The 12,705-nt window shown below is 44.0% G+C and overlaps 1 long non-coding RNA gene across 4 annotated transcripts; it reads left to right on the top strand.

Moving 5' to 3' along the window:
- The first annotated feature begins 5,402 nt into the window (after nt 1–5,402).
- Nucleotides 5,403–9,875, top strand: LOC125523319. Of its 4 annotated transcripts, XR_007290175.1 has the most exons (6): nt 5,407–5,654; nt 5,776–6,223; nt 6,458–6,561; nt 6,713–6,778; nt 7,489–7,566; nt 8,063–9,869. It is a non-coding gene; the product is annotated as an uncharacterized LOC125523319 (long non-coding RNA). The 4 variants fall into 4 exon arrangements; XR_007290173.1 differs by having other exon boundaries at nt 5,403–5,654; nt 6,713–7,566; nt 8,063–9,870; XR_007290176.1 differs by having other exon boundaries at nt 5,408–5,654; nt 7,416–9,875.
- Nucleotides 9,876–12,705: the final 2,830 nt, after the last annotated feature.

Here is a 12,705-nt window from a genome sequence, read left to right as displayed (position 1 = left end):
ACTGATGACTTGAGTAGATATGGGTATGTCTACTTAATGAAACACAAGTCTGAAACCTTTGAAAAGTTAGGAATTTCAGAGTGAGGTTGAAAATCAACGTGACAGAAAAATCAAATTTTTGCGATCAGATCGCGGAGGAGAATACTTGAGTCACGAATTTGGCACACACTTAAGAAAATATGGAATAGTTTCACAACTCACGCCGCCTGGAACACCTCAGCGTAATGGTGTGTCCGAACGTCGTAATCGCACTCTATTGGATATGGTGTGATCTATGATGTCTCTTACCGATTTACCGCTGTCATTTTGGGGCTATGCTTTATAGATTGCCGCATTCACTTTAAATAGGGCTCCGTCGAAATCCATTGAGACGACACCGTATGAATTATGGTTTGGGAAGAAGCCTAAGCTGTCGTTTCTAAAAGTTTGGGGATGCGATGCTTATGTCAAGAAACTTCAACCTGAAAATCTCGAACCCAAGTCGGAAAAATGCGTCTTCATAGGATACCCTAAAGAAACTATTGGGTATACCTTCTACCTCAGATCCGAAGGCAAGATCTTTGTTGCCAAGAATGGATCCTTTCTAGAGAAAGAGTTTCTCTCGAAAGAAGTAAGTGGGAGGAAAGTAGAGCTTGATGAAGTACTGCCTCTTGAAGCAGAGAGTAGCGCAGCTCAGGAAAATGTTCCTGTGGTGCCTGCACCAATTAGAGAGGAAGTTAATGATGATGATCAAGATATTTCTGATCAAGCTCCTACTGAACTTCGAAGGTCCACAAGGACACGTTCCGCACCAGAGTGGTATGGCAACCCTGTCTTGGAAATCATGTTGTTAGACAACGGTGAATCTTCGAACTATGAAGAAGCGATGGCGGGCCCGGATTCCGACAAATGGCTGGAAGCCATGAAATCCGAGATAGGATCCATATATGAAAACGAAGTATGGATTTTGACTGACTTGCCCGATGATCGGTGAGTCATAGAAAATAAATGGATCTTTAAGAAGAAGACAGACGCGGATGGTAATGTGACCATCTATAAAGCTAGGCTTGTCGCTAAGGGTTATCGACAAGTTCAAGGAGTTGACTACGATGAGACATTCTCTCCCGTGGCAAAGCTGAAGTCCGTCCGAATCATGTTAGCAATTGCCGCATACTATGATTATGAGATATGGCAAATGGACGTCAAAACGGCATTCCTTAACGGTTATCTTAAGGAAGAACTGTATATGATGCAGCCAGAAGGTTTTGTCGATCCTAAGAATGCTGACAAGGTGTGCAAGCTCCAACGCTCGATTTATGGGCTGGTGCAAGCATCTCGGAGTTGAAACATTCGCTTTGATGAGATGATCAAAGCGTTTGGGTTTATGCAGACTTATGGAGAAGCCTGCGTTTACAAGAAAGTGAGTGGGAGCTCTGTAGCATTTCTCATATTATATGTAGATGACATACTTTTGATGGGAAATGATATAGAACTTTTGGACAGCATTAAGGCCTACTTGAATAAGAGTTTTTAATGAAGGACCTTGAAGAAGCTGCTTATATATTAGGCATCAAGATCTATAGAGATAGATCAAGACGCCTCATAGATCTTTCACAAAGCACATACCTTGATAAGATATTGAAGAAGTTCAGTATGGATCAGTCTAAGAAGGGATTCTTGCCTGTGTTGCAAGGTGTGAAATTGAGCTTAGCTCAATGTCCGACCATGGCAGAAGATATAGAAGAGATGAGTGTCATCCCCTATGTCTCAGCCATAGATTCTATTATGTATGCCATGCTGTGTACCAGACCTGATGTAAACCTTGCCGTAAGTTTGGTAGGTAGGTACCAAAGTAATCCCGGCAAGGAACACTGGACAGCGGTCAAGAATATCCTGAAGTACCTGAAAAGGACTAAGGAAATGTTTCTCGTTTATGAAGGTGACGAAGAGCTCGTCGTAAAGGGTTACGTCGACACTAGCTTCGACACAGATCTGGATGACTCTAAGTCACAAACCGGATACGTGTATATTTTGAATGGTGGGGCAGTAAGCTGGTGCAGTTGCAAGCAAAGCGCTGTGGCGGGATCTACATGTGAAGCGGAGTACATGGCAGCCTCAGAGGCAGCACACGAAGCAGTCTGGGTGAAGGAGTTCATTACCGACCTAGGAGTCATACCCAATGCGTCGGGCCCGATGACTCTCTTCTGTGACAACACTGGAGCTATTGCCCTTGCCAAGGAGCCCAGGTTTCACAGGAAGACCAGGCATATCAAGCGTCGCTTCAACTTCATTCGTGAAAGTGTTCAAAATGGAGACATAGAGATTTGTAAAGTACATACGGACCTGAATGTAGCAGATCCGTTGACTAAACCTCTCCCTAGAGCAAAACATGATCAACACCAAAATTCCATGTGTGTTCGATTCATCACAATGTAACTAGATTATTGACTCTAGTGCAAGTGGGAGACTGTTGGAAATATGCCCTAGAGGCAATAATAAAAGGATTATTATTATATTTCCTTGTTCATGATAATTGTCTATTATTCATGCTATAATTTTATTATCCGGAAATCGTATACATGTGTGAATACATAGACCACAATGTGTCCCTAGTGAGCCTCTAGTTGACTAGCTCGTTGATCAATAGATAGTCATGGTTTCCTGGCTATGGACATGGGGATGTCATTGATAACGGGATCACATCATTAGGAGAATGATGTGATGGACAAGACCCAATCCTAAACATAGCACAAGATCGTATAGTTCATTTGCTAGAGTTTTTCCAATGTCAAGTATCTTTTCCTTAGACCATGAGATCGTGTAACTCTCGGATACCGTAGGAGTGCTTTGGGTGTACCAAACGTCACAACGTAACTGGGTGACTATAAAGGTATACTGCGGGTATCTCCGAAAGTGTCTGTTGGGTTGACACGGGTCAAGACTGGGATTTGTCACTCCGTATGATGGAGAGGTATCTCTGGGCCCACTCGGTAATGCATCATCACGATGAGCTCAAAGTGACCAAGTGTCTGGTCACGGATCATGCATTACGGTACGAGTAAAGTGACTTGCCGGTAACGAGATTGAACGAGGTATTGAGATACCGACGATCGAATCTCGGGCAAGTAACGTACCGATTGACAAAGGGAATTGTATACGGGGTTGCTTGAATCCTCGACATCGTGGTTCATCTGATGAGATCATCGAGGAGCATGTGGGAGCCAACATGGGTATCCAGATCCCGCTGTTGGTTATTGACCGGAGAGCCATCTCGGTCATGTCTACATGTCTCCCGAACCCGTAGGGTCTACACACTTAAGGTTCGGTGACGCTAGGGTTGTAGAGATATGAATATGCAGTAACCCGAAAGTTGTTCGGAGTCCCGGATGAGATCCTGGACGTCACGAGGAGTTCCGTAATGGTCCGGAGGTGAAGAATTATATATAGAAAGTGCAGTTTCGGCCATCGAGAGAGTTTCGGGGGTCACCGGTATTGTATCGGAACCACCGGAAGGGTCCCGGGGGTCCACCGGGTGGGGCCACCCATCCCGGAGGGCCCCATGGGCCAAAGTGGGGAGGGGAACCAGCCCATAGTGGGCTGGTGCGCCCCCCTTGGCCCACCCCATGCGCCTAGGGTTGGGAACCCTAGGGTGGGGGGCGCCCCACCTGGCTTGGGGGGCACTCCACCCCTTGGCCGCCGCCCCCTAGGAGATCCCACCTCCTAGGGCCGGCGCACCCCCTAGGGGGCCTATATAAAGGGGGGGGAGGGAGGGGGCAGCCGCACCCTTTTGAGTCTTGGCGCCTCCCTCTCCGCTGCAACACCTCTCCCTCTCGTAGTAGAACGGCGAAGCCCTGCTGCGGTGACCCCTGCATCCACCACCACGCTGTCGTGCTGCTGGATCTTCATCAACGTCTCCTTCCCCCTTGCTGGATCAAGAAGGAGGAGACGTCACGCTGACCGTACGTGTGTTGAACGCGGAGGTGCCGTCCGTTCGGCGCTAGGATCTCCGGTGATTTGGATCACGTCGAGTACGACTTCCTCATCCCCGTTCTTTGAACGCTTCCGCACGTGATCTACAAAGGTATGTAGATGCAATCCGATCACTCGTTGCTAGATGAACTCATGGATGGATCTTGGTGAAACCATAGAATTTTTTTTGTTTTCTGCAACGTTCCCCAACAGACATTGCCCTCCTCTTCAGAACGAGCGTCACCTAGCGCTCCGGTCGCCCCTTGCCAGATTGCCGCAGTCGGAAAACGCTGACGGAGTGTGTCGCAGTCCTCCCAGGTGGTGGCCGTTCGAGATGACGATGACAAACGAACTTGAAGCTGGACCAGTGTCGTGTCGCCGTGCTTGATCATGTGCATGTCCAAGATTTCTTCTGGCGCCGTCTCGACAGTGGACAAGTCTGGTGGCCGCGGCAGCTCGGCGAAGACAGGACTGTAGTTGGGAGACGTGGAAGACGCTATGGATGCGGCTGTCCGGCGGCAGCACCAGCTTGTAGGCGTGCGAGCCGATCTTGTCCTCGATCTTGAACGGTCCATAGAACTTGAACGCGAGCGTGGCGCACGGGCGGTTGACAACGGAGGATTGAGCATATGGTTGGAGCTTGAGCAGCATGTCGTCGCCCACTTCGAAGCTGCGCTCCGTGCGGTGGCGGTCCGCCTTCTTCTTGAAGCGGCGTTGAACTTGGAGGAGTTGCATTCTGACACTTGAGAAGATACATAAATCTTAAACACAAATACATCATCTGGAGGCATATGTGGCTTGCTTCCGGAACAAACAATCTAGGTGCTTCACAGGGTTGGGTTGCTGCAAAAATTACTTAGGTGTGGATGACAGACTGAATATATATATATCTTAAACCCCAAAAAAGAAAAACTGTTCCAGAGCTAAATGGGGCTGTCGTTCAGAAAGTGATTCCCGAAATTTCAATATTATTCAATTATACTATTCATGAAATGCCGGTTCTAGATTCAATTTTATTCGGAGACAAATTAATTAAATAATGGCATGTAAAGCAGCTAGTTTAACAGAAGAGCCGCCCATCGTCTGAAAAAAATACCAAAAATGCAAGGGCATTATAGTTTGCCTATTTCAAGATGCAACTAACTGAAATGAAAATGGATATTATATCTGCACATTGTGGTATGACTAAAATTCATGAACCCGGGTGTCCAGGCACCCTCTTATCCCCACCGTATTCAGGGTGCAGCACCTAGAGATCTGTACCACGTACGGTATCAGCAATTTGATTAACAGGCCACAGCTTGCTAAGCGTGGGAGGCTGGACAGAGTAGAAAAGAATCTGGGCCTAGTATGGCACTGTACATCTTAGGCTGATTCCACCTAGCGACACGAGATGGACGTTGAGTTGACATGTCGGCCCGCTGTAAAGAAAAGAAAGAGACGTGTCGCCTTGAAGCCTTTCGCCCTCCACATCGCTATTCCCCACCCCCTCCACCTTCCTCTCATCACGCACTCTGCCCACGCACCCCACCGATGATGGCAATGGAGACCATCGAGCCTCGTGGAGATGATATGGTTTCAGGACTCGCCGAACTACTCCACGGCCGTGAATCACCAATGATAGGTAAATCAGATCCCGGCACGGCTCATGGCATCGACCTTCTGGCATCAATAGCCGCCGATCTGGATTTGGAACCAAGCTCCAGGTCAGAGTCGCCATGCTCAGTCGGATCTATTGCCGATTTCTCTAACCTCATCTGATGTATTGTATCGATTCGACCCCCCCCCCCCCCCCCCCCCCCCCCCCACCCAAACTCCTTTTTCTAGATCCGAAGTGGTTCTTCCCCATCGCCCTGAAACCGGCGGTGGCGCCGGTCAATGTCGATGGTATTCCTCCGGTAACAGTCCATCGTAAGTGCAGCCCTACATTTTGATTCCCCCTCCCTATGTCATTTAAGTTCTTAGTGCTAACCACGGCTGTTCTTATTGGTGATTGTCCATGAATCATGGATGCGGCGACAACGAGCGAGAGAGCTTTGGCTGAGGTGAAGGCGGGCAATCAGTTGGAGGAGGAGGCATGTGAATGGCTCAAGAGTGACGCGGCAGCATGAAGCAGCTACGTCTTGATGACGCAAGATGACGCGGCGGCGTCTCGCTAGTGCCAGGAGGAGGTGGGGGCGACCACTGCGCCAGAATCCTCGTCGGCGCAAGAGTGACATACACATCTTCTTGGCGGCTGCGGCGGCCGCACGCGTCGGTGGCTGCTGGCATCATGGTCGGCTGATCGTATCCTTTCAAATTCCATAACTGAAACCTCACCCATGAAAGCTGAAACCTAGCGCATAATTAATCTGACAAACCATTATGGTCTGTAATGGTGGCAAATGATTTCTGTTATCGCTGTGTCACTACAATCTACCGTTCTCCCTAATTCTATTTGACGCACATTCCTCCATGTCTTCGTATCTGTGGAACTGATTTGGATCTATTCCTCCTTGCTGGGTTGCAGTGCTCGTTCATTGGAGTTTCTCTGTACGAATTTCTCAAGGGGTGTGCATCAAACCCAATTAAAAAACAGTAAAAGCCACCTATGCGATCATGGGGGGCGGGCAGGTGCGACTACTCACAAATTATTGTTGTCTATTCATCTTTTTTCTCTTTATTACAGTGAGTTTAGTTCTGCATTCCATGCGTTTTGTTTCTTTTTTTTATTTCAGCCAGACACTTCCGTTATGCCTGCTCCCTTTCCTTCTCTTTTTTTCAGATTTCATATAATCTGTCTCTCGCATGAGCTAAACCTATGAAGATTGGCTTCTTTCGTACGGCTCTGGTATGCAAGATTGAATAACTCTTATTGCCTATGTTCTTTCCTTTGCTATTGCTATCAACAATTTAGAATTGTTCTAGCTAAAGAACATAATTAGTCTAAAATGAGTAGGAATGGGCAGAATATGCTTGATGCATGAATCATGACAAAATGGCATTTATTGATCATGCATTCTGTTATTTTGGATCTTCTGGAAATAAAATGTCATTGCCAAATGTTGATAATTTGAGGTCTGGTTTAATTCCTTCTAGCCATGAACCACTTTAGGATTTAAAGTATGCAATCCTAATGCGAATACTGTTAAACAGCAACTTGTTATCCATGATCTTTTGCTCACTCATATTATGTTGAAATATACGGATGTTCCATGTGTGTGTGTGTGTGTGTGTGTGTGTTTGGGGGGGGGGGGGGGGCGGGGCAATTCTGGGTCTATTCAGGATTACTTTTCTGGGACTATTTTTCCACAAGTCAAGGATGGACCCTATGACACGGCATGTATGTATGTAGATGGAAACTGTCAATATTAGTACTTTGCTTGTAGCACGGTTCTGTCTGAGTAATTGTCGGCATGAATAATTTTAACTTTAATTTTGATCTTTAGTTTTAATCTGTTTCAGTACCTGATGAATTTACCATCCAGTTTGCGAGGATGTTTTATTTGCCAAGTTTGACGTCTACTTGATTATGTGCGTTGAATGCCATTGTCATAACAGTCATGGGCGATGGCGGAAGTAGGCAAAACCTTCTCCAATGTTAGGATGATATACTAACAACCTTGGCATTTCACAGAAGTGAGTGTTATCCTAGATTGTTAAGATTAACTGGGTTAATATTGTGTTTCTTGAATAATTAATTCATTGTGTTACCCATCATAATGCATATATCAGTACCTTCTCAACATGGGATGGCACGGCAACGCGCATCTTCATGATCTAGTTAATATTAAAAGATACATAGTTACAAGTGGGTTGTAAGGCTCCCCAACCAAAATTAATAGTACTTGTTGGAGATTATCTTGTTACACTAAAATCTTGGTTTTTGCGGGCAGAACTTGAACTTGGTAAGGGCATTCACACGAAGAATATTACTTAATTTCGTATGCAAAATAGCTATATTTAGTTTCCCGAACTGGGCAAAACATGGAATTCCTAGCATATCCAAGTTAGCCATCTCTTTTAAAGTTAGCCGTGTCATTTACATTGTGATTTTTGCTTACTGCAATCAGTTTGCTATATATATTAAAGACATTAGCCCTATCAATATCTCACTTTGATTTTGGTTTGCAAGGTAAGCACCGATTTACCGCTCGTGCATGGGTCGTGATCACACTTTGTGGGGGTACACATCTTAGGCCTCTTCTGGTTCATAGGATAGGATTATCATAGGAATAGGAATTTTGTAGGAAATGAAATGGCATGTATCTCAAATCCTATGAGTAGGAATAGGAAATGAGATGTCATTTGGTTGACACAAAAGGAATTTTTCCATTGAGTCTGGCTCATTTTTATTTTCCTATGAAATGTGGAGGATAAGAACCAATCCTATATAGGAATAGAAATCTATTCCTATGAACCAAAGGGCTCTAAAGGAAAAAATCCTATAAAAATCCTATCCTCTAAAATTCCTATGAAATTTCTCCAAACCAAAACCAAAGGAGACATTAAAATGGAATCCGCCACCTTGACGGCAGGGCATTGAGACTGTCGCTGAAACAGCTTCCCTGGTGCCTCGTTTTGTGTAGAGAGAGATACAGCCCCATGCTCATTAAAAGAAGAGAGATTCTTTATTCGTGGCACACTGTAGCAGTATCACCTATGGAGCTGTAAATCGGTGCGGCATAGACTCAGATGTACTAGTGACGTGCACGTGAACTGGTGTGTCCGGCAATTATGCTGCAAACTGTCACGTGCTTCAAAGATTCATATCATGTTCCACATCCAAGCTGTTGTTGGTACAGTATGAAAAACAAGTTGTTATTGGTACAAGATCACATCTGTTCTTGGTACAGTAATAAAAATGTCTGTTCTTGGTACACTAAAAAAATGTATGTTCTTGGTACAAGATCACATTGCATCATGATGTTGTTCCTAGTATGGGAGGGGGCCTCCTTTTAAGTACGTGGACAGGTGCCTGACATTTCGACGCTACCTATAAGATTAACATTTTCTTCGAAAAGGTTACTGCTAGATTATCATGGGCATTCGTGTTTCCAAGTGTCATCAATTTTGATAAAATCACAACTAAGAGTCAATTACATTCGTGGTGCTACAACTTGACGTAAATGGTCATTTTGGTGCTATAAGTCATGGTATACATTGAAGTGGTGCGTAAACTTGACATTGACGTGCAAATACGGTGCTTATCTCATTTATATACGGAGTCGGTGCTGACCAGGCGCATGGGGCCCGCTGTCAGCCACTCGACCAGAGAGAAGGGACGTGTGGCCAGATTTTTTTCAAAAGCACCCTTGAAATATTTTTTCACAAAAAAATCCCTGTTGAGGCCAGATTTTTTTCAAAAGCACCCTCGAAATATTTTTTCCTAAAAAAATCCCTGTTGACGTGGGAAGATTCTGTCACCTCTATGAGAAGTGGGTCCCGCATGTCACCTGAGACCGAAAACAAAATGCCGGGATCGAACCCACAACAATGTCCTCACAAACAAGCTGGCAAACCACCGCACCAATTAAGTCTTCTACGGGCAATACGGGTAAACATATTATATGTATTTTAATCGCAGCGCAGGCGGAGGTTAAATGGGCTGTACATCTTGCGGCTTAGTTTCCACCTGTTAGTTTCTTTTATTTTTCAGCAGAAAGTATCTAAATTATAAGTTCTTAAAAAATCTAAATTATATTCTCGGTAATAAAAATAACGAATGAATATTTGTGTTTATAAATATTGTACTACCTCTGTTCACTTTTATAAGACGTTTTAGACATTCAGACACTGTTGAAAACAGCACAAAGCAAGCTGTCTGAAACGTCTTATAAAAACAAACAAAGGGAGTACATGCAAACAGAATAAATTATTTTATAAAACTTTTCACATATTATTTAAATAATATTTATGAATTATAACAGTGTTTGCAAACTATAGAACTAAAAAAATTACAATTAAGAAAATTAGTTTAGGTATACAACATTTCAATAATCATATGCATGTTTGTATAGTTCAATGTTTTTGTAATAAAAAATAATCATAATTTATAATTTAAGCTGCTCATATGAATATTCATTTTCTATAATTTGAATATAAGCGTGACTGTATAATATTTATGTATTCATTAAATATTTTAATTTTATTAAATGTCAGTATTAACTAAATTTTTTATATCATGCAAGGATGTATATTTAAATGTTATTATTCACTAATAATATTTTCCATGTATAATATTTGTATCGCACAAATATTTGAACATATTTTTTATCAATTATGTTTTACAAATAAATTTAAAAAAGGAACAGATGTAGAGTGGGCCGCACTATCTGCAGCCAATAAAAGCTCCGCATGCTGCCAGGTTAGTACAGATAGCTTTCTTATCCAAATTTGACATGAGACTTTGTTGCCGTGTTGGTTAGCAGTACTGATGACTATTTGTCGGGTATGGGCTCGAGTCCAGGTGGCCTCACTTTTGATATAATTTTCACTCCTCTGACAGGTGGGACCCACTCCTAATATAGGGAAAAAAGTCCACTCTTTCACGTCAACAGGGTTTTTTTTGTGAAAATATATATTTCGAGGGTGTTTTCCAAAAAATCAGGCCACGCACCCCTTCTCTCTGGTGCAGTGGCTGACAGCGGGCCCCACGCGCCTAGTCAGCACCTACTCCGTATATAAACGAGATAAGCACCGAATTTGCATGTTAATGCCAAGTTTTTGCACCACTTCAATGTATTAATTTACGGTCAAACAGTCATTAAATTATCATCCCACAACAAGTAGTAACTAGCATAAAAATATGGTATTGGAATTATGGTTCCAAAAGATCGGGTTTTGTTTTGTTTGACGTTCATCTTCTAAGGACATCTACAACAGGTCCCGTCCATTTTGTCTCCTCAAATGTCCAGAGACGTGTCTGATTGGTGTTTGTTTTAAGCCCTCGGTTATGTATGAATCAGCTATATCATCTATTTTGCCGTTAAATTACCGGTCCTATGCATATGATTGATGAGGATGGAGAGAGGAAAAAAAGAAAGAATAAAGAAAAAGAAAATATGATCTAGGATGGTCCGCGTCCTACGTGGTTGACTGACCGCGCACCCGCAAGCCCTTATATCCTTTTAATATATGGGGTGGATATGAGAATTTGCAGGTAGTCCAGACATATTGGGACAAAGTGGGGGTCCGCTTGTGTCACATATTTCATTCTCTCTAGGAATTGATATGGTTTTCTTGGGTGAATGGACCAGGTCTATGTATGGTTGTGTAATGTGAATGCACCTGGTCCATTGAATGTACAAGGTCCATCCATACTTGGACCTAGCACATTTAACCGACACAATCATACATGGACCTGATAAATTCACCCAACGAAAGCATACTTGGACCTAGTACATTCAACAGACATGACCATACTTGTATATGGTACATTCAGCGGACATAACCATACGTGGACTTGGTACATTCAGCCCAAAGCAGTCGATGAATGTACCAGGCCCAAGTATGGTACTGTCTAGCGAATGTATCTGGTTGATGTATGATTGTATCGGCTGAATGTACCAAGTCCAGGTATGGCTCCGTCGGCAGAATGTATCATGTCCAAGTATGGTTATGTCGGTTGAATGTACCCGATCCAGGTATGATTGAGTCAGCTGGATGTACTAGGTCCAAGTATGGTAGTGTCCGCTAAATGTACCGGGTCTAAGTACAGTTCCGTTGGCTGAATATACCAGGTCCATATATGATTGTGTCGGGTGAATGTACGAGGTCCATGTATAATTGTGTCTGTTGAATGTATCAAGTCCAAGTATGGTAGTGTCGAGATGAATGTACTTGATCCATGCATGGTAGCGTCCGGCTGAATGTACCAGGTCCAAGTATTGTAACAGGTCCATGTATGGTTGCTTCCGACTGAATGTACTAAGTCCAAGTATAATTGTGTCCGCTGAATGTACCAGATCCACTCCAATACCTTGGTTTCCTCCTCCTCGTCGTCGCCGCCTAGTTCACGCCACTTCACCATCATCCCAGGCCTTGTGGCGTCATCCACCGTCAGCCCCACCGTCACCGACGCCCACTACTAGCGACGTTGGGAGTACTACATGGCACGCTGAGGCCAGGGTCGCCGGCGGCCCTCGGCGTACCAACTGTTATGACTGACGCACCATATGTAACGTCATTCACCTATGCCAATCTATTTTGTGTTTTGTGTTCTTGTGTGGGAAATCTGGAAAAGGTGTTAAATTCATATACGGATGGAGCGGGGGATAACGATAGATAGAGAGGGGACATAGAGATGAAGTAGGATAGAGAAACATGAGGGTAGTTGTCCGTGGAGTTTAAACGAATGGTTTGCAAGTTGTGGGTTGCGTTAAGCCGACGCAACCATAGTTGGATCTAGTACATTCACCTGACATAATACTTGGACCTGACACATTTACCGGACATGGACATACTTGGACCTAGTACATTTAGTCAACACAACCATACTTAGACCTAGCACATTTAGCCAATGCAACCATATATGGGCCTGGTACATTCACGCGACAAACCCATACTTGGACCTGGTACATTCAGCGGACACTACCATACTTGTATCTGATACATCCAAAGGGCACGACCTTACTTGGATCTAGTACATTCAGCAGACACAATCATACTTGGACCTGGGACATTCAGCCGGCGCAATTATACTTGGACTTGGTACATTCACCCGAAAGTGGTCGCTGAATGTATCAGGCCCAAATATGATTGTGTCTAATGAATGTA

This window comes from Triticum urartu, chromosome 7, assembly GCF_003073215.2.
Source record: "Triticum urartu cultivar G1812 chromosome 7, Tu2.1, whole genome shotgun sequence".
Taxonomy (NCBI): domain Eukaryota; kingdom Viridiplantae; phylum Streptophyta; class Magnoliopsida; order Poales; family Poaceae; genus Triticum; species Triticum urartu.
The sequence above is the reverse complement of the archived record's forward strand: the minus strand, read 5'-3'. Positions and strand labels throughout refer to the sequence as shown.